This window comes from Triticum aestivum, chromosome 5D (genome assembly GCF_018294505.1).
Source record: "Triticum aestivum cultivar Chinese Spring chromosome 5D, IWGSC CS RefSeq v2.1, whole genome shotgun sequence".
In the NCBI taxonomy this organism is placed as follows: Eukaryota; Viridiplantae; Streptophyta; class Magnoliopsida; order Poales; family Poaceae; genus Triticum; species Triticum aestivum.
The window spans coordinates 387,014,120-387,039,685 of record NC_057808.1 but is presented as its reverse complement, the minus strand read 5'-3'; the positions used below and the strand labels follow the sequence as shown (position 1 = coordinate 387,039,685).

At 41.4% G+C, this 25,566-nt stretch overlaps 1 pseudogene; it reads left to right on the top strand.

Moving 5' to 3' along the window:
- The first annotated feature begins 5,747 nt into the window (after positions 1-5,747).
- Positions 5,748-21,920, top strand: LOC123120696 (glyceraldehyde-3-phosphate dehydrogenase 2, cytosolic-like; annotated as a pseudogene).
- Positions 21,921-25,566: the final 3,646 nt, after the last annotated feature.

Here is a 25,566-nt window from a genome sequence, read left to right as displayed (position 1 = left end):
AGCCCCTCAGAGGATTACTTTCCATAGTAACAAGTGACAGTAAATTTCAGCACACTATATAAATTTTTCCTTACCAAATTCCACCTACCAAAGGCGCTTCACTCCCCGGCAATGGCGCCAGAAAAGAGTCTTGATGACCCACAAGTATAGGGGATCTATCGTAGTCCTTTCGATAAGTAAGAGTGTCGAACCCAATGAGGAGCAGAAGGAAATGATAAGCGGTTTTCAGCAAGGTATTCTCTGCAAGCACTGAAATTATAGGTAACATATAGTTTTGTGATAGGATAATTTGTAACGAGCAACAAGTAACAAAAGTAAATAAAGTGCAGCAAGGTGGCCCAATCCTTTTTGTATCAAAGGACAAGCCTGGACAAACTCTTATATAAAGAAAAGCGCTCCCGAGGACACATGGGAATTATCGTCAAGCTAGTTTTCATCACGTTCATATGATTCGCATTCGGTACTTTGATAATTTGATATGTGGGTGGACCGGTGCTTGGGTGTTGTCCTTACTTGAACAAGCATCCCACTTATGATTAACCCCTATTGCAAGCATCCGCAACTACAAAAGAAGTATTAAGGTAAACCTAACCATAGCATGAAACATGTGGATCCAAATCAGCCCCTTATGAAGCAACGCATAAACTAGGGTTTAAGCTTCTGTCACTCTAGCAACCCATCATCTACTTATTACTTCCCAATGCCTTCCTCTAGGCCCAAATAATGGTGAAGTGTCATGTAGTCGATGTTCACATAACACCACTAGAGGATAGACAACATACATCTCATCAAAATATCGAACGAATACCAAATTCACATGACTACTAATAGCAAGACTTCTCCCGTGTCCTCAGGAGCAAACGTAACTACTCACAAAGCATATTCATGTTCATAATCAGAGGAGTATTAATATGCATATAGGATCTGAACATATGATCTTCCACCAAATAAACCAACTAGCATCAACTACAAGGAGTAATCAACACTACTAGCAACCTACAGGTACCAATCCCGGACTTAGAGACAAGAATTGGATACAAGAGATGAACTAGGGTTGGAGAGGAGATGGTGCTGGTGAAGATGTTGATGGAGATTGCCCTCTCCCGATGAGAGGAGCGTTGGTGATGACGATGGCGATGATTTACCCCTCCCGGAGGGAAGTGTCCCCGGCAGAACAGCTCTGCCGGAGCCCTAGATTGGTTCCGCCAAGGTTCCGCCTCGTGGCGGCGGAGTCTCGTCCCGAAAGCTTGCTTATGATTTTTCTTCAGGCGAAAGACTTCATATAGCAGAAGATGGGCACTGGAGGGCCAACAGGGGGCCCACCAGGTAGGGGGGTGCGCCCAGGGGGGTAGGGCGCGCCCCCCACCCTCGTGGCCAGGGTGTGGGCCCCCTCTGGTATTTCTTCCACTCAGTATTTTTTATTATTTCCAAAAATAACTTTCGTGGAGTTTCAGGACTTTTGGAGTTGTGCAGAATAGGTCTCTAATATTTGCTCCTTTTCCAGCTAGAATTCCAGCTGCCGGCATTCTCCCTCCTTATCTAAACCTTGTAAAATAAGAGAGAATAGGCATAAGTATTGTGACATAATGTGTAATAACAGCCCATAATGCAATAAATATTGATATAAAAGCATGATGCAAAATGGACGTATCAATAGCCTTCACGATATTTATGTTCATGGTGGATTATATCCTACTCATGCTTGCACTCAATGTTTATTAATTTTAATGCATGTTCACGACTGTTGTCGCTCTCTAGTTGGTCGCTTCCCAGTCTTTTGCTAGCCTTCACTTGTACTAAGCGGGAATACTGCTTGTGCATCCAATTCCTTAAACCCCAAAGTTATGCCATATGAGTCCACTATACCTTCCTATATGCGGTATCTACCTGCCGTTCCAAGTAAATTTGTATGTGCCAAACTCTAAACCTTCAAATGAAATTCTGTTTTGTATGCTCGGATAGCTCATGTATCAACTAGGGCTGTCCGTATCTTCCATGCTAGGCGGGTTATTCTCAAGAGGAGTGGACTCCGCTCCTCACTCACGAGAAAATGGTTGGTCACCGGGATGCCCAGTCCCATGCTTTATGCAAACCAAATCAAAATAATTGCAAACAAAACTCCCTCGGGACTGTTGTTAGTTGGAGGCACTCGTTTTTCGAGCAAGCCATGGATTGATGCTTGTTGGTGGAGGGGGAGTATAAACTTTACCATTCTGTTTGGGAACCGCCTATAATGTGTGTAGCATGGAAGATATCATCGCCATCTCTTGGTTGTTATGTTGACAATGAAAGTATGCCGCTCAAAATATTATTTATCTCTATTTCAAAATCGAGCTCTGGCACCTCTATAAATCCCTGCTTCCCTCTGCGAAGGGCCTATCTATTTACTTTTATGTTGAGTCATCACCCTCTTATTAAAAAGCACCAGCTGGAGAGCACCGCTGTCATTTGCATCCATTACTGTTAATTTATATTGGGTATGACTATGACTGGATCTCTTTTACCATGAATTACAATGTCTAGTCAGTCCTTGATCTTTAAAGGTGCTCTGCATTTATGTTTTGCGGTCTCAGAAAGGGCTAGCGAGATACCATCTGTTATATCATATCATGATTGTTTTGAGAAAGTGTTGTCATTCGAGATTTATTATTATTGCTCGCTAGTTGATTATGCCATTGATATGAGTAAACATGAGACCTAAGAGTTATTGTGAATGTGGTTAGTCATAATCTTTGCTGAAAACTTGAATGCTGGCTTTACATATTTACAACAACAAGAGCAAACAGAGTTTGTAAAAGTGTTTCTTTATCACTTTCAGTTTATCAACTGAATTGCTTGAGGACAAGCAACGGTTTAAGCTTGGGGGAGTTGATACGTCTCCGTCGTATCTACTTTTCCAAACACTTTTGCCCTTGTTTTGGACTCTAACTTGCATGATTTGAATGGAACTAACCCGGACTGATGTTGTTTTCAGCAGAATTGCCATGGTGTTATTTATGTGCAGAAACAAAAGTTCTCGGAATGACCTGAAACTCCATGGAGATTATTTTTGGAAATAATAAAAAATACTGGCGAAAGAATCAAGGCTAGGGGGCCCACACCCTTTCCATGAGGGTGGGGGCACGCCCCCTGCCTCGTGGGCCCCCTGGAGCTCCACCGACCTCAACTCCAACTCCATATATTCGTGTTTGGGGAGAAAAAAATCGGAGAGAAAGATTCATCGCGTTTTACGATACGGAGCCGCCGCCAAGCCCTAAACTCTCTCGGGAGGGCTGATCTGGAGTCCGTTCGGGGCTCCAGAGAGGGGAATCTGTCGCCGTCGTCATCATCAACCATCCTCCATCACCAATTTCATGATGATCACCGCCATGCGTGAGTAATTCCATCGTAGGCTTGCTGCACGGTGATGGGTTGGATGAGATTTATCATGTAATCGAGTTAGTTTTGTTAGGGTTTGATCCCTAGTATCCACTATGTTCTGAGATTGATGTTGCTATGACTTTGCTATGCTTAATTCTTGTCACTAGGGCCCGAGTGCCATGATTTCAGATCTAAACCTATTATGTTTTCATGAATATATGTGAGTTCTTGATCCTATCTTGCAAGTCTATAGTCACCTACTATGTGTTATGATCCGGCAACCCCGAAGTGACAATAATCGGGACCACTCCCGGTGATGACCATAGTTTGAGGAGTTCATGTATTCACTATGCGTTAATGCTTTGGTCCGGTACTCTATTAAAAGGAGGCCTTAATATCCCTTAGTTTCTGCTAGGACCCCGCTGCCACGGGAGGGTAGGACAAAAGATGTCAGGCAAGTTCTTTTCCATAAGCACGTATGACTATATTCGGAATACATGCCTACATTACATTGATGAATTGGAGCTAGTTCCGTGTCACCCTATGTTATGATTGTTACATGATGAACCGCATCCGGCATAATTCTCCATCACCGATCTAATGCCTATGAGCTTTTCACATATTGTTCTTCGCTTATTTACTTTTCCGTTGCTACTGTTACAATCACTACAAAACCCAAAAATATTACTTTTGCTATCGTTACCGTTACTTCCATATTACTTTGCTACTAAATACTTTGCTGCAGATATTAAGTTATCCAGGTGTGGTTGAATTGACAACTCAACTGCTAATACTTGAGAATATTCTTTGGCTCCCCTTGTGTCGAATCAATAAATTTGGGTTGAATACTCTACCCTCGAAAACTGTTGCAATCCCCTATACTTGTGGGGTATCACCCATGCATATGTAGTGTAGATCCTTGCTTGTGAGTACTCTGGATGAGTACTCACGGTTGCTTTTCTCCTCTTTTCCCCCTTTCCATTCTTCTCGGTTGTCGCAACCAGATGCTGGAGCCCAGGAGTCAGACGCCACCTTCGACGACTCCTACTACACCGAGGGTGCCTACTACTACGTGCAGGCCACCGACGACGCAGGAGTTGTTTAGGAGGATCCCAGGCAGGAGGCATGCGCCTCTTTTGATCTGTATCCCAGTTTGTCCTAGCCATCTTATGGCAACTTGTTTAACTTATGTCTGTACTCAGATATTGTTGCTTCCGCTGACTCGTCTATAATCGAGCACTTGTATTCGAGCCCTCGAGGCCCCTGGCTTGTATTATGATGCTTGTATGACTTGTTTTATTTTAGAGTTGTGTTGTCATATTTTCCCGTGAGTCCCTAATCTTGATCGTACACGTTTGCGTGTATGATTAGTGTACGATTGAATCGGGGGCGTCACACCTCTCATCATGGGAGGACCAATCTTCATCAACATCTTCACCAGCACCATCTCATTTCGAACCCTAGTTCATCTCTTGTATTCAATCCTTGTATCAAAACCTCAGATTGGTACCTGTGGGTTGCTAGTAGTGTTGATTACATCTTGTAGTTGATGCTAGTTGCTTTATTTAGTGGAAGATTATATGTTCAGATCCATTATGCTATTCAATACCCCTCTAATCTTGAACATGAATATGATTCATGAGTAGTTACTTTTGTTCTTGAGGACATGGGAGAAGTCTTGTCATATGTAATCATGTGAATTTGGCATTTGTTCGATATTTTGATGATATGTATGTTGTTGATTCTCTTAGTGGTGTCATGTGAATGTCGACTACATGACACTTCACCATCTTTGGGCCTAAGGGAATGCATTGTGGAGTAGTTATTAGATGGTGGGTTGCTAGAGTGACAGAAGCTTAAACCCTAGTTTATGCATTATTCCGTAAGGGGCTGATTTGGATCCATATGTTTAATGTTATGGTTAGATTTATCTTAATTCTTCTTTCGTAGTTGCGGATGCTTGCGAGAGGGTTAATCATAAGTGGGAGGCTTGTTCAAGTAAGAACAACACCCAAACACCGGTCCACCCACATATCAAATTATCAAAGTAGCGAACGTGAATTAAATAAACATGATGAAAGTGACTAGCTAGATGAAGTTCCCGTGTGGCCTCAAGAATGATTTGCTTATTATAAGAGACTGTTCCGGCCTGTCGTTTGCTACAAAAAGGATTGGCTGCCTTGCTGCACTTTTGTTACTATTACTATCTATTACTCGTTACAAATTATCTTGCTGTCAAACTACTCGTTGCCGATAATTTCAGTGCTTGCAGAAAATACCTTGCTGAAAACCGCTTGTAATTTCCTTTTGCTCCTCGTTGGGTTCGACACTCTTACTTATCGAAAGGACTATGATTGATCCCCTGTACTTGTGGGTCATCACCTGCCATGCCGGAGAAGGCCGGAAACCGCCGAAGGTGAGCTCGGGAGGCGGAGGGGAGTGGAGTGAAGTGGCTATGGCTTGCTCCGGGGAGCGGATGGGGACGAATATATGTGGGGTCGGGTGGGCCAGCATGGGCCGGGTCCGACATGGCGGGCGTGCCCGGGCGCGCCCATATCCGCCCCATATTTGGCCTGGATATGAGGGGTGCCGGTCAGCCCAAGCATTTGAGGCCCGTTTGAGGCGGCCGTCTGGGTCGAAAAATCGTGACCGATCAGTGTCGGTCAGCCCGTGCATTTGAGGAGGGTTTGGGCTGCCTGGTTGCAGATGCTCTAACTCCAACGCGATATGCAGATTTGTCCGTATTGAGTTGGCCAAGCGGATGTCGAAGTCCCATTTACTGTTCGTCGCCTTTAGCGTTAGTTTTTTAGACAACTTTGAGAAGCTTTATTAAACCGTCACAATGTTTACATGGACGAAAAGAATACTGTTGGGCTGGCCTAACCGAACATGGCGACCAGCACTCAAATTCAAAGCATGCTTCGCTAAGTTGTGAGCATCAAAATTTGAGCTCCTAAACTCATGCACTAAATTACATGGAATAAAAGAACATAACTGTAGCTTGATCTCCCTAATGATTCGTCCATAAATAGGAGCACCTTCGTTTTTGACCTCTTCTACAACCCCTTTACAATTTGAAGCAGCATGAACACTAGTAAGATTCAGATCCGCAACTAGAGCTAAACGTTCTCTCACAGCCAGAGCTTCAAGGCTAGTCGGATCACCTATGTGTTGGTGAAGACAAATGTTGACGCTCCCAGAAAACTTCCCACCCGATCCCTACAGATAGCACCAACAGCTCCACTTTGTCCCCTGCGGCCAACTACAGAATCCACGTTCAACTTTGCATAACTTACAGGAGGGGCAAGCCATCCAGAGGGATGGTGGGTAGCGCCCCAGCTGGCAGCTTTGTTTCATATTAAAACCCGAAGCTCAGATATATAAGAGTTGATAAAGCCACGTATTGTATGTGGTGGCTTAAAATACCTTCATAAATAGCTTTCCTTCTTGCTCCCCAAATGGCTGATACGTCTCCGTCGTATCTATAATTTTTTTGTTCTATGCCAATATTATACAACTTTTATATACTTTTGGCAACATTTTATATTATTTTTTGGGACTAACATATTGATCCAGTGCCCAGTGCCAGTTCCTATTTGTTGCATGTTTTTGTTTCGTAGAATATCGATATCAAACGAAGTCCAAATGCGATAAAAAAATTACGGAGAATTATTTTGGAATATATGTGATTTTTGGGAGGTGGAATCAATGCAAACGGAGGCCCACGGCCTCCACAAGACACCAGGGCGCGGCCTCCCCCCTGGCTCGTGATGGTGCCTTGTGGGCACCCCGTAAGTCAGTTGGGGCTCTACTTCGGGCGCAAGGAAACTTATATCCGGAAAAAAATTGTGTTAAAATTTCAGCGCAATCGAAGTTACGGATCTTTGGATATTTAAGAAGGAGGAGGAGGAGGAGGAGGAGAAGGGGGCTCTCTCCCCATCTCTCCCAGTGGCGCCGGAGTGCCACCGGGGCAAGGATCGTGACGGCGATCTACATCAACAACCTTGCTACCGTCAACACCAACTTTCTCCCCCTCTATGCAGCAGTGTAACCTCTCTATTCCCGCTACAATTCTCTACTTAAACATGGTGCTCAACACTATATATTATTATCCAATGATATGTTGTTATCCTATGATGTTTGAGTAGATCTGTTTTGTCCTATGGGTTGATTGATGATCGTGATTGGTATGAGTTGTATATTTTATTTTGGTGTTGTCCTATGATGCCCTCCATGTCGCGCAAACGTGAGGGATCCCTGCTGTAGGGTGTTGCAATATGTTCATGATTCGCTTATGGTCGGTGGCGTGAGTTACAGAAGCACAGACCTGAGTAAGTGGGTTGTTGCGTATGGGAGTAAAGAGGACTTGATACTTAATGCCATGGTTGGGTTTTACCTTAATGATCTTTAGTAGTTGTGGATGCTTGCTAGAGTTCCAATCATAAGTGCATATGATCCAAGTAGAGAAAGTATGTTAGTGAAGCAAATATGCCCTAGAGGCAAAATAATAAAGTTGTTATTTTATATTTCCTTATTCATGATAAAGGTTTATTATTCATGCTAGAATTGTATTAATCGGAAACTTAAATACATGTGTGAATACATAAACAAATATTGTGTCCCTAGTAAGCCTCTACTAGACTAGCTCGTTGATCAAAGATGGTTAAGGTTTCCTAACCATAGACATGTGTAGTCATTTGATAACGGGATCACATCATTAGGAGAATGATGTGATGGACAAGACACATCTGTTAGCTTGGCATATTGACCGTCCAGTTTATTGCTATTGCTTTCTTTATGTCAAATACATATTCGTTCGACTATGAGATTATGCAACTCCCGGATACCGGAGGAATGGCTTGTGTGCTATCAAACATCACAATGTAACCGGGTGATCATAAAGATGCTCTACAGGTATCTCCGAAGGTGTTTGTTTAGTTGGAATAGATCAAGATTAGGATTTGTCACTCCGAGTATCGGAGAGATATCTCTGGGACCTCTCGGTAATACACATCATAAGCTTGCAAGCAAATGACTAAGGAGTTAGTCACGAGGTGATTTATTACGGAACGAGTAAAGAGACTTGCCGGTAACGAGATTGAACTAGGTATGAAGATACTGACGATCGAATCTCGGGCAAGTAACATACCGATGGACAAAGGGAATTGCGTATGTTGTCATAACGGTTCGACCGATAAAGATCTTCATAGAATATGTAGGAGGCAATATGGGCATCCAAGTTCCGCTATTGGTTATCGACCGGAGAGATGTCTCGATCATGTCTACATAGTTCTCGAACCCGTAGGGTTCGCACGCTTAACGTTCGTTGATGATATAGTGCTATATGAGTTATATGATTTGGTGACCGAATGTTGTTCGGAGTCCCGGATGAGATCACGGACATGACGAGGAGTCTCGAAATGGTCGGGAGGTAAAGATTGATATATAGGACGATGGTATTCGGACACCGAAAGTGTTTCGGAGGGTACCAGGTACTTATCGGGTCACCGAAAAGGAGTTTCGGGCACCCCCGGCAAAGATATGGGCCTTATGGGCCAAGTGAGGGAACACACTAGCCCATAAGGGGCTAGTGTGCCCTCTATGGGGCCGGCCCTATGGGGGGGAAAGGAAAGGGGAGGAGGAAAGGAAAGTGTGGAGTTGGACTCCCTCTTCCTTCCCTCCCCCCTCTTTCCTTTCCCCTTGTTCATACAAGGAAAGGGGGCGCAGGAGGGTAGGAGCCCTAGGGCCGGCGGCCATCCCCTAGGGGCGCGCCCTGGCTGCCTCCCTCTCCCCTCCCACCTATATATACATGGGGAGGGGCGCCACACAAGGACACAACATTGTCTTAGCCATGTGCGGCGCCCCCGTCCACCGTTTACTCCCTCGGTCATATTTTCGTAGTGCTTAGGCGAAGCCCGCGGAAATTACATCACCATCACCGTCGCCACACCGTCGTGCTATTTGGAACTTATGTACTACCTCGCCGTCTTGCTGGATCATGAAGGCGGAGAACGTCACCAATCTGAACGTGTGCAGAACACGGAGGTGTCGTGCGTTCGGTACTAGATCGGTTGGAGCATGAAGAAAGTTTGACTACATTAACCGCGTTGTGAAACGCTTCCGCTTATAGTCTACAAGGGTATGTAGACATACTCTCCCCCTCGTTGCTATGCATCTCCATGGATATATCATTGCGTGTGCGTAGAATTTTTTTATTTTCCATGCTACGTTCCCCAACAGTTAGCTCATGCCTCTCCCTTATATAAAATTGCAATAATGATTACCGTTTTAGTTATCAAGTGCCTAGGGACAAATAACTTTCTTGTGTGGCAAAACCTTTATACTAAACAAATAACTTTTATTATCTTGCAAAGTACTCATAGTTTTATTCTTGCAAAGTAGTTCTAGCATCACACCTACAAAATAGTTTCATACTTGTTCTAGGTAAAGCAAACGTTAAGTGTGCGTAGAGTTGTATCGGTGGTCGATAGAACTTGAGGGAATATTTGTTCTACCTTTAGCTCCTCGTTGGGTTCGACACTCTTATTTATCGAAAAAGGCTACAAACAACCCCGTATACTTGTGGGTTATCAAGACCTTTTTTCTGACGCCGTTGCCGGGGAGCAATAGCGTGGGGTTGATATTGTCGTGTGTGCTTGTTTGCTTTATCACTTAGTTTTTATTTTCTATTCTAAGTTGTTCTCTATCTTTAATTATGGATATGGAACACGAAATGCCAAAAGAATAGTTGTACTTGCTACTAATGGAGATGGGGAACCTCCTAAAACCCTCGATGCTCATTATGTGAAAATATTAAACACTACTTTGATAATCCTAAGAAAACCCCGTTCAACTTGATAATGGGAGACACGTTGGATCAACGTGAATACTTTAGGGATTATCGCTTGACTCAAAAAGGGAAACTCTTACGGGATCAAATTGATTATTTGCAATGGTATGCTTGGAATTTATGCTTGAGATATGATTATACTTGTTGCTCTAAGATGAAGGCTCCACACCTTCCCTTTTCATATGAATTTAATGATAATGAAACCTTTGGTTCTTATGCTAATGGTAGATATGATTACTATGATGTGGAACGAATAGAAGAATTTGTTGCTTTTAAGGGTGCTAGTGAAATTGAATCTCTGTTTGAAAAGTATGAAGATTATGATGATGTTGTTTATAGACCTGAAATTTTTTCTGTACTTAAATATTGCTATGAGAATTATAAATACAATTCCGATATTGTTGTATTCATTGAGAATGTCGCCACTGTCCAAGAAGAGAATAATATTTTGCAGGAATCTATGGAAGAAGAAATTGCTGAAAATGTGGGCTCATTAGATGAAAAAGATGAGGAGACTGAAGAACAAAAGGAGGAAGAGCGGATTAGCTACCTGTGCCCACCTTCTAATGAGAGTAACTCTTCAACTCATACATTGTTTAATTTCCCTTCGTACTTACCAAAGGATCGATGATTGCTATGATAATTACTATGATCCCGTTGATTCGTTTGAAATATCCTTTTTTGATGAATTTGATGCTTGCTATGCTTGTGGCCAAGATGCCAGTATTAATTGTGCTTATGGAGATGAACTTGCTATAGTTCCTTATGTTAAGAATGAAATTGTTGCTATTGCACCCACACATGATAGTCCTATTATCTTTTTGAATTCTTCCAACTACACTATATCGGAGAAGTTTGCTCTTATTAAGGATTATATTGATGGGTTGCGTTTTACCACTATACATGATAACTTTGATGAATATAATATGCATGTGTTTGCTGCTCCTACTTGCAATTATTATGAGAGAGGAACTACATCTCCGCCTCTCTATGTTTCCAACACGATAAAATTGCAAGAAACTATTTATGCTATGTATTGGCCTTTACTTGACGTGCATGAATTGTTCTTTTATGACATGCCAATGCATATGAAGAGAGTTAGACTTCGTCATTGCTTGATATATGTTGCTTTGTGCTCACTACTAAATTACAAATCATTGCTAATTAAAATTGGCTTTGATATACCTTGGGATCCGGGTGGATACATTACTTGAGCACATTACACCTAGCTTAATGGCTTTAAAGAAAGCACTGCCAGGGAGACAACCCAGAAGTTTTAGAGAGTCATTTTGTTCTGTCGTGTGCTTTTTTAAGTTTTAAAAACAAAAAAAATATAGAGGGGAGCTTAAAACTTTACAAAAGGAAAAGTGAAAGTGAGAGGGACGAACACCGTTGGAGTGGGGGATATCCTTGAACTTGTTCATGCCTATGGAAACTTTGTGAATCTTAAATTACAGAAACTTTTCAAAAAATCCCCTTTTACAAACCCAAACTTTGTGAATCAACGCAAACGGAGGCCCACGACATCCACAAGACACCAGGGCGCGGCCTCCCCCCCGGCGTGCGGTGGTGCCTTGTGGGCACCCAGTAAGTCGGTTGGGGCTCTACATTGGGCGCAAGGAAGCTTATATCCAAAAAAATCATGTTAAAATTTCAGCGCAATCGCAGTTACGGATCTACGAATATTTAAGAAATGGTGAAAGGCCAAATTTAGGGAACGCGAAACAGAAAAGAACAGAGAGATAGATCCAATCTAGGAGGGCCTCTCGCCCCTTCGCTGCCATGGAGGTCATGGACCAGAGGGGGAACTCTCCTCCCATCTAGGGGGGAGGCCAAGGAAGAAGAAGAAGGAGGGGGCTCTCTCCCCCTCTCTCCCGATGGCGCCGGAGTGCCGCTGGGGCAAGGATCGTGACGGCGATCTACATCAACAACCTTGCTACCTTCAACACCAACTTTCTCCCCCTCTACGCAGCGGTGTAACCTCTCTATTCCCGCTACAATTCTCTACTTAAACATGGTGCTCAACACTATATATTATTATTCAATGATATGTGGTTATCCTATGATGTTTGAGTAGATCTGTTTTGTCCTATGGGTCGATTGATGATCGTGATTGGTATGAGTTGTATATTTTATTTTCGTGATGTCCTATGGTGCCCTCCGTGTCGCGCAAACGTGAGGGATCCCCGCTGTAGGGTGTTGCAATATGTTCATGATTCGCTTATGGTGGGTGGCGTGAGTGTCATAAGCACAAACCCAAGTAAGTGGGTTGTTGCATATGGGAGTAAAGAGGACTTGATATTTAATACTATGGTTGGGTTTTACCTTAGGGAAACACTTATAGTCAAATGTCAGATCTCTTCCAATCGTCAGACCGCTACTCCATCGTTGGTTTCTTTTTGATCGCATGGCCGAGAGAAGCTTCGACAATATCATGTACGTTCCAACCACCCCCAATTCCCGCACATATAATCAGCACACCCATGACCTTCCCCAATCCTGCAAAATCCGCACCTCCCTCCTCCTTCCAGTTCGGTCAATTTCCTCCCAAACCACTCCAGATCTGGCTCTCCATCCTGCCGCCGACGACCGAGGCTCCTTGACATTCAGATCATATGGCTGACAGTACAGAACGACGCATCGTGTCCTCCACCATGACCTCGCCCGACGCTACTCCTCCATGGCGTCCCTCTACATGGTTCCCTTATTCGAGTTGACACCGTCTCTGATGCTTCCTGCCATGGACGCAAGCGGTTCCTCAACATGGCCACAAGTGGTAATTTTGTGCTTCGCTGTCAGATATGCAATGCTTCATGGACCTGTGCATTAAGTTTTCTATGTGCTTCCTTTGATCTGTATCACAGACGAGTGCTTCGGTATCATGTGTGCAAGTATCTATATGTTTCCAGTATTTCATCCATGCTTTCATTTTTTTATACTCTTGTTTTATGTTAGTCGGCATGAATGTTGATTGCTAATCCACACATTCAAAGTATTGTACTTCATTCTAGATAGATTGTGTCAATAGTCCACAATTAGGTTAACAAATTAGCTTTTTTTCATGGAAATAGTTCATTCTCATATATGTTTCCAGTTATATTGAGAACAGACTATTTTAGTACTGTATTAGCTAATTAATTTATGTTCCTAACTTATTTGCCAAACACAACTTTCTACATCCACTCATGCTACCAATTCAAAAAAACTCCATGCTTCAAGTCTGTTTGATATATGCTACGATATAATGAAGCCGATGCTGCGTAGTAGCCATGCTTCCTACCTTTATTTCTTCCATATGTTTCTATGGTATAGTGAATTTTGCTTCAAGCATTGTAAGTATATGCTTATTTTATTGTAAAATCATTTTGATGGAATCATTAGCAGCCACATTTGCTTCAAGCACTACTATAATGTGCATCAACCAGTGCCACTTTTATTGGTGAAATTTTATTGTAAATGTATTTTTGCACCTTTTATAGTATCAACAACTACAATTTGTGCTTTCCTCTTTCTAATCGAATGCTTCTAATGTACATGCACCTGCACCCAATTCCAAATGCGCTTCTTTGTTGTCCGCATGATGCCTTGCAATGACGCTGAGCACGTTGTAACTGAGACAAACCAGTCACCACTCTAAGTTGTCGGTTATACTGGAACGACAGAGAGCACGTGGCACCGCAGATCTTTTGTCAATAATCAACTTGTAACAAGTGTTGATGTAATAGTCTTTTATTTAGTTGCAAAAAGGAATTGTAATACTTTTTTTGCATATCTTATGAATTTGTTTCAAGGCTTGATCATTCTTTTTTTGTATGCCGATGATTTCTTTGCAAAGCAAAAGTTTTCACTATAGAACAAAAATGCTTCCTTTACACCAAAAATTTATTTCCATCTCCTAAAAATATAACATAGATTAATTCCTTTTGTTGAATAATATTTTTCTGCCTTGCCACAAAGCATATTTTACCATCGGTTTGTAATGTTTCCATGGCACAAAACTATTTCATCGTTGCATAAAAATGCGTCTCCGAAAAATATAGGTATATATTGTACTAGATTTAGTTGAAGTATATGCATCTGACATTTAAAAGGATTGTTTCCATGGCATAAAGATTCACATAATCTCTCGTAAATATGGATAGCAAACGATTTTTGTAAGCAATCCTCAGAAGCATAATTATTGGAAGCACAATTCTCGGAAGCAGGAAACAAATTCTAGTTATGATATGATTTAGTTTCCACTAATGTATGGTTATGATACGGAGCTGGTTTACTACCTGGAAACAAATTATGGTTAGGATTTATATTCCACTAATTCTTGGAAGCACAAATCTCAGAAGAAGGAAACAAACGACCAAGCCTATCCCTGGGCCCGTCCACGCATAGCAGTTGCGATGCACAGTCAATTAACGCCACAAATTTCGCTTAAAAAATTACCGCTACAGTCCATAAATCACGCGTGGAAGTTTACTAGCAAATCTGACGGCCAACATGCATCTGATCCAATGCTCGTGGACTGGTCTGATAGGTGAGAAGCATTAGCGGTCTGATGCCTAGTAGTTCCCATAGAGTTCCGCATATGATCCAAGTAGAGAAAATATGTTAGCTTATGCCTCTCCCTTATATAAAATTGCAATAATGATTACCGTTTTAGTTATCAACTCCCTATGGACAAATAACTTTCTTGTATGATAAAACCTTTATACTAAACAACTAACTTTTATTATCTTGCAAAGTACTCGTAGTTTTATTCTTGCAAAGTAGTTTTAGCATCACACCTACAAAATAGTTTCATACTTGTTCTAGGTAAAGCAAACGTTAAGTGTGCGTAGAGTTGTATCGATGGTCGATAGAACTTGAGGGAATATTTATTCTACCTTTGGCTCCTCGTTGGGTTCGACACTCTCATTTATCGAAAAAGGTTACAAATGACCTCCTATACTTATGGGTTATCAATGGACCATAAATATATTGCAAACGTGATGAATTCTTTTGTTGGTAACGCCCCGAGCATTGCAAAAAAACACTGCTTGGCACAATCCTGTTGGTGAATACATTGTTGATCTAAAATGGCTTCAGAAGAAAGCACCCAAGTACCGTGAGACATTGGGCAATTAAGCAACGCGTGCCGCCAAGTATCAGGTGCTCCGCACAAAACACAAGCTCCTGTCGTGGCCATGTTCCTTCGATGCAAGACCTCACCAGAGGGAATAGAGTGTCTAGCCAGACGCCACAAGAATACCCTAATCTTGGATGGTACCATAACCTTCCATATATCCTTCCACTCCTTGATAACCCCCTCGCTGCTAGATGATCCCTCCCGTCCTTCAAGCCAACCTTCTTTGTCATATTTGGTTCAAACCAACATGCGATATGCAGATCCAACTATAAAGTTACCACGAGGTTCCTTGCTCCAGGACCAAAAATCATCGATCCTCTTGGTGCACAAAGGGATCTTCAGTATAGCTTCAACATCGAAAGGAGTGAATACTGAACGAGCAAGCCCCTCCGCCAGGAAGCATAGCTGTTTCAATAGGTCTAAAACTGCTTGTGTCGAGGCTTGTCAACGAAGTGATAGGTCTCTTAAAACTCTCGCTTGGGATCCATTTATGGTCCCATGTGATTGTAGTAGCCCCATCAACGATCCTTCTAATTATGCCTTGTGCCAATACATCTCTTCCGTCAACTATCGCTCTCCAAATTTGGGAAGGGTGAGGTCCCAATTCGGCTTCAAGAAGCGAAACATCTGGATAGTAGCCCGCAACATTCTTGCACTCAAAGACCCAGGTTCATTCAATAACCTCCAAGCTTGCCTTGACAATAATGCTAGATTCAAGAGCTCCAAATCATAGAAACCAAGACCCCCCCCCCCCCCCCCGGTGTGTTTTGGTGTGGTCATGATATCCCATGCGACCCATGCTAGTTTGTGTTTCCTCTTTTGCTTCCCCACCAGAACTGACGAATAATTGATGTGACATTCTCGCAAAGCCCTCTCAGCAGCCTGGAACAAAACATGAATAAACTGGAATTGCTTGAGCAACTGATTTTATGACATCCTTTCCTGCGGCCTTTAGTGCCAGTTATAGGTTATTGTGCAAACCGACGCACACTCCATCTCTGACATGGGCTCAGCCCATTTAACTTTTTTTTGCAACCTTCAAAAGGTCAGCATATATGAGGCTGAACTATGAACCTCATGGTTCAGCTCCGAACGCGATAACCACGACCTCACTTGTTGTCTAGTTTATTCTTTTTCTACTATTGTTGTGCGTCAAATGTAACGCAAAAAAGAAAGACTCTAGTTATCCTTCGGTTTTTGGCCAGTTTTTTCTTCGGGTTTACTCAGTAATTTTCAATTTTTTTCCTTTTATTTTTTTCTTATTTTCTCAAATTTGTGAAAATTTTAAAATTTTGATATTTTTTCCAATTCATGAACTTTTATCAAATATGTGAAACTTTTTCAACTTCGTGATTTTTTTCAATTTGTATGAATTTTTTCAAATCCGTGAACATTTTAGCTTTTTGAATTTTTATTTCAGAATCAATGAAGTTTTTTTTAATCTGTGAATTTTTTAAAAATGATGATTTTTTCTTCAAATTCATGAATTATTTTCAAATCGATGATTTAAAAAAAGATGACCTTTTTCTTAAAAAACAACTCCCTCCGTTCACTGCTTTTCTCAAAAAAATCATGAAAATTTTCCTCAAAATTTTTAAAATTCCTAAAAAAAATTCTCTAAATCACGAAAAATTTCTAAAATTCATGAAGTTTATTAAATTTAGGAACTTTTTCAAACTCGTGATTTTTTCCAAATTTTCGTTTTTTTCACAAAACCTACATCTGTTCATGAAGTTTCAAAATTCTTGGTTTTTTAGGAAAAAAATTGTATGTGTTTTTTTTCCAGAATGGGTATTTTTTTTCCTTGACAGTGAGCAGTGACTGAGAGTTTTTTGAGAAAAGCAGTGAACAAGGTGGCTAGCAAGGCGGGCGAGCGACTATCCTAATGGGCTGGCCCAGGTGTTTCTCGCGCGAGGTCAGTTCCTAAAACGAGCACTGAAGACACTAATTAAGAGCAGAGTCCAGTTTTGTCCACCGATCCACAGATGCGATCAACATGGGCCGACACATTTCACACTTGTGGCAGATTTTGGAAATTAAAAGAAATAAACAGTCGGTGAAGTCTATTTACATTAAATAAAACTAAACATTAAAAATATTAAATTAAAACAACCGACGGATCCAGGCATCATCATCGTCCTCCTCCTTGGTCAGATCAATGTAGAGTCCACTAAAGATGGTCCACGTGGTTATCTAACTCATCGCCAACCTACAACCAAGCGCAGCGTACTCATCCATGGCGCTCAGTCTCTTCACACATGCCACTAACCTTATCGACTCCAATGGGTGCTTCCGTCACCAACGTGGACTATCTCCGGCTGTTAGTCTGTGTAGACACCCTTACGGGTGATCTCATATGCAACCAGTTGAGAGCGACGCTATAATTCGGTATATTGTCGTGTCCTCGGAGCAATTTAAAATAAATAATACTTATACAAAACTTTTATATTTCTTATAAAATATGCGGTTATACTATTACTTTAATGAGTATGCATTTTGTATTATATAGTTAGTATAATTGCCACATAATAATAGTGCTAGATGTAAATTATAATATTATTGGTTATCATATGTTATATCACTAAAACTACATTGTGCTATCTTTTAGTTGTATTGTGCTAAAAAATATGTGATGTGCTAGTTCTATCACGTTTCAAGACATGTACTCTTAACAAGATAATGAAATCAAATGCCTTAATTTCATTTTTAACAAAAACAACAATATCTTTTAATTAATTTTTTATAATTGCATGAATTGTATAGCGCATATGTATACCTTTCCATGTATTTGTTTATGCATATATTTGTGTATATCTTAATGTTGTTAAATATCTTGGTAGAACTTTGTAAAGCGTATCAAATATCTTAATACGGGCTTGTACTGTATGATTAGTTAAGCACATTTGTAGGAGAGTGGTATTTTGGCACATGGGAGCGCGTGCTCCTGATTTTAAAATGTGTTTTAAACATATTTTGAAATGTCAAAAAATTCCAACAAAAATTTGGCGCGTACATCTCTATATTGTACATACTCACAAAGTCGTTTCACAAAAAACCAACAACTTATGTGTCGCGTGTGAAAAGACAAAATCTGGTGTTAAAAAATGTTTTTCACAAGACATCCTTTTGTCTTGTTTACACAAGCCACAAAAAAAATTCGGTTTTCTCCGAAACTTGACGTGCACACATATAATGTCGAGATGTATGCGCCAATTTTTTGTTTGGAATTTTTTCACACTTCAAAATATATTTTTGCAACAGGACAAGAAATAACATCACAGTCTCAACTACCTAGCTCAATAAGCATGGCTCAAGTCCCTCCAACATGGCGCTATACCCCTGTCATCGTTTATCATCCTTTCCACCCTCGGCGGTGGTACCCGTGATGTCCATCTGATCCCAATGCATTTGAACCACGATCAATCTCAAGGCGATGACCGAGCCACCACACAACATACCTATCATTTTAGCGCTCCAATGCAGTAGAATATTTAAAACTTTTAAAACTAATATAATCAAGTTGGACGTGAAGTTGTCCTCTACGAGCTACTCCCTGTAGTCACGGTGGCGAGCGAATCAATCAGCAGTTGACTACTCCTAGGAAGAGCCCACTGCACAAGACACATACTGTACATGTCAATGTTCGGAACATAAATCTGAAGTTTGCGTGGAAGAACGTGATAAGTTGCAAACATGTGCAGCAGATCAACCCAGTAGAATTGTTGTTGAAAAAATATCTCCTGTGCCCCCAACAATTCTAATAATGGTGTCAATCCCTGTTAGTCTTATTGCTAGTTGAACAAGGCTATTAAAAGATAATGTGTGATGAATTTTTTTGGTATTTTTGAAATAAAATAAAACTAAAAACAAAATAAGGTGTAAATGTTATTGGAATGTGATTCTTATGGTGAAACTGGGGTTCATAGGTTCCCCAAGTGTATCTCTCCAATGCATAAAAAATGGGAATGGTGACTTTCTCGTGTGTATGAGTTCAATATGGAACACTCATGCTCATGCCAGGTAAGTAAATATTGTGAGAATATATATAGGCAGTACGTCCAGTACTAAAGACCAAGACCCTCTCATCCATCTTTAGCTAAATAGCTTGTCCATAGACCGAGACACTCTTCATTATTTGGACATTATGTGTAAACACGGGTAATTGCATTTAGAACGATGACATACTGTTATGATTAGGGGATTATTCATCCTCTACTAACCTTAACCCTTAGTGGCAACAATTATAACAAGCCTTATCCATTTTCTGTCACTATTGTAGATTACTTGCAAGCCTTGAACCCAACTAATGCACACCTTTTTCACTATTGGCTACCGATCTAAACTGGCCAAGAGAAGACAAGCAACCGGAAATAATTATGCACCTATATATCAAACATGAATCATGAACAAATCTGAACATATAGAGTTAATCCATCACATGATCTACAACACCACCACAAACTCATTTGATAAACTACAATCACGTAGGGCAGCCCATGTATATAGCTATTGTATTGAACATCAGAAACACATCTAAGAGGAGAGATTACAACATTGGCTACTGCCATGAACACGTAGTCCAGGAGGTGCACTACTCACAACTCATCTTGGAGCACGATGATCGAGGTTGATGATGATGGAGATGAATTCCCCCTTCGATAGAGTTCCGAATCAGGGTTGTAAACAAAGATCGCCTCGGAAACATGATATGGTGGCGGCGAAAAAATGCTCGATAATTCTGAGCTGGGTTTCGAGGCATTTATAAGCCAGTGGCACCAGACGCCAGCCATGGGGCCCCACAGGTTGTAGGCGTCCCCTGTAGGCACATCCAGCCCTAGGGCGCTTAGGTCCTGTGGGCCTTACCAGGTGTGGGCCCAAGTCCCCATGGGTCCTTTTGTTCCACAAAATCCTGAAAAAAAATCTGATTTTTCCGGCACTTTTTCTGAATATTTTCCTGAAAATGCAAAAAAAAGAACTAACACTGGGAACTAGATTAATATGTTAGTACAATAAATTGAATAAAAATCATGCCCAAAGTGTTGAAAATCGATAGCAATATAGGATGAATCAATCGCCAATTTTGGGATGGTACTTTTAGATTTGCTGCAGGTGTACCTGATCTTTCTCACTTAATGTGGAGAATGATTTTATAGTTCTCGATGTGAGGAATGTCAACTATTCTTAACAATACACTTCATATTGCATAGTAATCTCGGGTGGTTTAAATAAGGGCAAATTTTAGCATGGTCCCTCTTACCTCCCCTTTTCACATACATAATAGATCTTACCTTCTTACCTCTCATGTGAAAAGAGGGGGTAAGAGGGAGCATGTTAAAATTACTCATAAATAGGATATGCGTAGTCTCACTGTCTCAGTGCCAGCTCCTATTCAACTAATGCATAACATTAGTTGAATGACTCCAAGTTCGTTCTCTTCGGTGAGAAGGAGGTTAGTGATTTATTCAATATTCTAATGTAGAAACATGAGGAGATCCCATGGGCTTAGGCTGGTGTTGAGTACGTTGTTGAGTCCACTGGTGTTTTCACTAACAAGGACAGTGCTGCAGCTCACATTAAGCCTTAAGGTATATTTTTGTTCCCATCTTTCACAGTTTCCATTTCTTGGCTTTCAAAGTTGCAGCTGTATATTTTGATACTAATAGTTTTCTGTGTTACCACTTACAGGGTGGTGTCAAGAGGGTCATTACTTCTGCTCCCGGCAAGGATGCTCCCATGTTTGTCTGTGGTGTCAATGAATACAAGTCTGGGCATCAACACTTGCTGCACTTATAATCACAATTTTGTGCTGCTCAAATAAACCAACCATCTCTGTAATGTTACGCTGATGATTTGTTACTTTCAGGTTATCAGTGTCAGGTTTGGCATTGATAAGGGTTTGGTTATCACTTTTCATGCCACGACATCTATGCATTACACTGGTTTTATGTTTCTTTTTTTTTAAACTCATGTTTCTGGCAAACACTTGATTTATGTATCTTTGCCGGGTTAGGCCTAGCCTGACTGGCCAGGGCGGGATGATGCGCCCCTGCCCACCCGCGTTTGACCTCTGTTCTTGCAAAGGGGAGTCCTCACACACTCTGCTGAATTAAAAGACCAAGTAGTTTCTCCCCCCTCCAGATTTAATGTTTTATAGTTTGATGTGGTTGAAATTTGAATTTATAGCAACCCAAAAGACTGTTGATGGTCTCTCAAGCAAGGACTGGGGAGAGGGAAGGGCTGCTAGCTTCAACATCATTCCTAGGAACATTGGTGCTGCAAAGGTTAGTTTTCGTAAGTGTAATATAATATCACCAGTTATCTGGTTGAATGGTACACATTGCATTGCAGTTTCTTTTGTTATGTTCTTATTAGTTCGCATTAGGATTGCCATTTCCATTTTATTTGTACACGGGTTTCATTTTAACTGCTTGATTTCCTGTAGTTTGTTGGCAAGGTACTTCCAAAACTTAATGGGAAGTTGACTGGAATGGCCATCCGTGTTCCCATGTCGATGTGTCTGTTGTTGATCTGACCGTTAGACTTGCAAAGGCAGCAGACACCTATGAGCAGATTAAAGATGTTGTCAAGTGAGTAACGCTACTAACTGCTCCCTCCGTTCCTAAATATATGTCTTTTTAGATATTCCAATATGGACTACATACGAAGCAAAATGAGTGAATCTACACTCTAAAATGTGTCTATATACATCTATTTGTAGTCCTTATTGAAATCTCTAAAAGGGCTTATATTTGGAAACCGAGGGAGTAGGAACAATGTCTCCCAAAAAAAAACACTAGGAACAATGTACTTTGGTTGGATTGATATATGATTTCTGATTTTAGTACTGGGGCAACAGTCTACCTTGATTTTTATGTGTAATGATCTGCTTATAACTTTGTAAGAACTAAGAAGGAGCCCGATGGGAACCTCAAGGGCATTTTGGTTATGTTGAGGAGGACCTTACTTGGTGCATTTTGGTCATCTATAATTCTATATATCAGCATAGTAAGTACTCATTTGACTTGGCTAACAGGTCCAGTATCTTTGATTAAAGGTCGAGATTGCTCTGAACAACAACTTTGTTTATTTTTCTCTCGGAATCGCTTGCAACTCCTGGTCTATTTTGAAGACAAGATACAAAAGCGGTGTTGTGAATTAGACAAACTCGATCTGAGCATAATCCAAAGCATAGGACAAAATATGCTAAGGACACAGGAAAGGAATAAAAGGAGTCAGACATTAACATTTCAGGTCCATGCAAAGATGGGCCGTAAACTCCAGTTTAGAAATAAGAGGATTAGAGAGTATCAGTTGCACTCTCTCTGCCAATTATAAGTTTGATCAAATTTATAGAAGATAAAAAATCATACCATGTATATCTGATACTATAAATATTAATCACAACCCTTAGTTGGGTGTTTGATGCACTGGCTCAATTGGTCAGAGTCAATTGCAAGAAACCACCACATTTGTGGCTAGGTTTGCAGGAAACTACCAAGTCGTTAATCTGTTGCAAAAAACACCGTAAAATCTCTTAACCCGTTGCAAAAAGCACTGAACAGCCGTTTAGCCTCGTTTGATCTCTTTTCCGACAGGTGGGCCCCGAAAACGCTGACGTGGCATGACGGACAGGCAAACGGCGCCGTTAGGAACAAAACGCTCAAGACGTCGCGCCTGTCGTTCTTTGTCAGACAGTCCCCCCCGCACCCCTGTCCCCTCTCTCGCCCCGCTCCCCTCTCCTCTCTCGCCCCTGCTCGCCGCCGGTGATGGCCACCTCGCGTGGCGGTAATGATGGCGGTGGCGGTGGTGCTGGCGATGCATCTGGTGGTAGTGGTGCTCCTGCAGATCCAACAGAGGTTTGCGGCAGTTCAAACCCATCTCAGGCTCCGCCTCTTCCACAGCCGCCGTCGCCGTCTTACTGTGTTGAGTACGCGGCGGCGAGGGCATTCGCCAAGGCCGTGAAGGAAGATCCAGAGGGGAGCCATCACTACGCATCCTCCTTCGGTGGTGTCTCGTAAGTTTTCTCTTTCCGTACCCCGATTTGGTTTCTAGGGTTAGGGTTCTAAGTGTTTGTGATTCTAGTGTTATAGGATTATTGTTGTAAGTTGTTTATGTGGTCAGGCATGTAAGTGAAGTGTTTATGTAGTTCTAGGGTTCTAAGTGTATGTAGTAGGCACCTAAACATTAACTGAAATTACTGAATGTTAAACTCAATTTGAACCTACTCAATTACATGAAATTACTGAATGTTAAACTCAATTTCAACCTACTCAATTACTGAATTTACAACTGAATATTTAAATGAAAATGTTACTGAATTTATAACTGAATCCTGTACTGAATTGTTAAGTGAACAAATTACTTTAACTGTATTTTGGACTGAAACTTTAACTGAAACTTTAACCGAAACTTTAACTGAATAGTTTACTCTAACTGTATTTTTAACTTAAACTGTATTTTTAACTGAAACTTTAGTTAAATCTTTAAGTGAAACATTAACTGAATTGTTTGTACTAACTGAATATATAACTGAATATTTAACTTTTAACTGAATTTTGAAATGAAACTGTAATTTTAACTTAAACACTATTTTTAACTGAAACTTTAGTTAAGTCTTTAAGTGCAACATTAACTGAACTGTTTCTATTAACTGAATATTTAACTGAATATTTAACTTTTAACTGAATTTTTAACTGAAACTGTATTTTTAACTGAATCTTTAACTTTAACTGAATTGTTTACTTGAACTCAATTGCTTTACTTGAACTGTAGATTGAATGATGAAGTGTGGGAAGTCAGATTCCATTTCCATGACAGAGATAATCTTGAAAGAAGCCTAAATGTGGATGATATCACATTTTACAATCTGATTGCACTAATAGAGCTTGAAGGATATGGGATGACAGACTTTATGTATTATGTCAGAGATCCAGGTGTTGGGGTTTCAGGTATGGAAGAACTGACAGATGATGATAAGGTGGAGGAAATGTTGGATGACCTAGTTATCAAAGGTCAGAAGGTGGTGAACATAACAGTCATCAGAAGTGATGCTCCAAGACCTAGTGATTTGAACATTGGACCAGTTTGTGAGGAGCAGGTTCCATTATCTGAAATAGTTGTGCCAGTGGTGTATGAGATAGATACAGCAGGAGTACTGTTTCCTAGCCCAACAAAGCCACAACCAGTGCCAGTGCAGGTCATTAACACACAGGAGAGTTCATTTTTGAAGCAGAAGTGTGCACCAGTACCAGAATTTGCAATGGAGAGGCATGAGTATTTCATGGAGCAAGACCAAGATCAAGAGCAAATTGAGCAACTGATGGAGCAGAAGAGGAATGAAGAGATTGAGAAGTTCAGGAAAAAGGGGAAAGAAAAAGAGAAATACAAGGCAGCTAAAAGAAAACTTCCAGAGCTAATGGCTGAAGATTTCACTGATAGTGACAGTGACACAGATTTACTAGCAGATGAGGATATAATTGCTAGGCTTGAGGCAATGAAGAAGCATAGAGATGATCCACTTCATCATATTGAAGGGGACACTGATGTGGATGAGCCATATTGTGACGCCCGAGACCGACGCTCCAGTTGCCTTCCTTGTTTTGCGAGTCAGCTGTGTTTTATTTGTTTGTTGCATTCATCATTGCATCATCGCTTTGCATCCGCATGTTTTTAAAAACTTGCATCCGCTAGTAGTTGCCGCGTCCCCCCCCCCTCCTTTGCTTTCGTTGACCGTTTCGAGACCAACCTCACTTGCTACGTTGCTCCTCGTTTTCTCTCTTGTCTTCTCCGGGGCCTTTTGTAAGACACTTTGTCTTTGTCGACCCCTCATAGACCACCCCTCGCGCGCGTCCGGATATTGTCCCGGACCCGACCCGGTTTGTTGTTACCATTGGGTGCGGATCATCCCCTAACGTCTACAAAACATCTCCGTTTTCTCAATTGGACGCCCTAGCCTACTTATTCTCGACCGCCCGATTACGATCGGACGGATCGCGTTAAGCCCTAGCCTAATTCCCTACCTATATAAATAGTCCACCCCTAGTCTAATTTGAGGCCAAACCCTAAAACCTAGGGGAGTTGTCCCATCCATCCCGTGTCCGCCGCCGCCACACTCAAATCCCCCTCGGGATCTCCCCTGCCCGATGCACCTCGCATTCAGCCACCACCGACCAGAGCATCGGCGATCATCTCTGTCTCATCCACACCCTCCTTCCGATCCAGCCAGTCACCTCTTTGT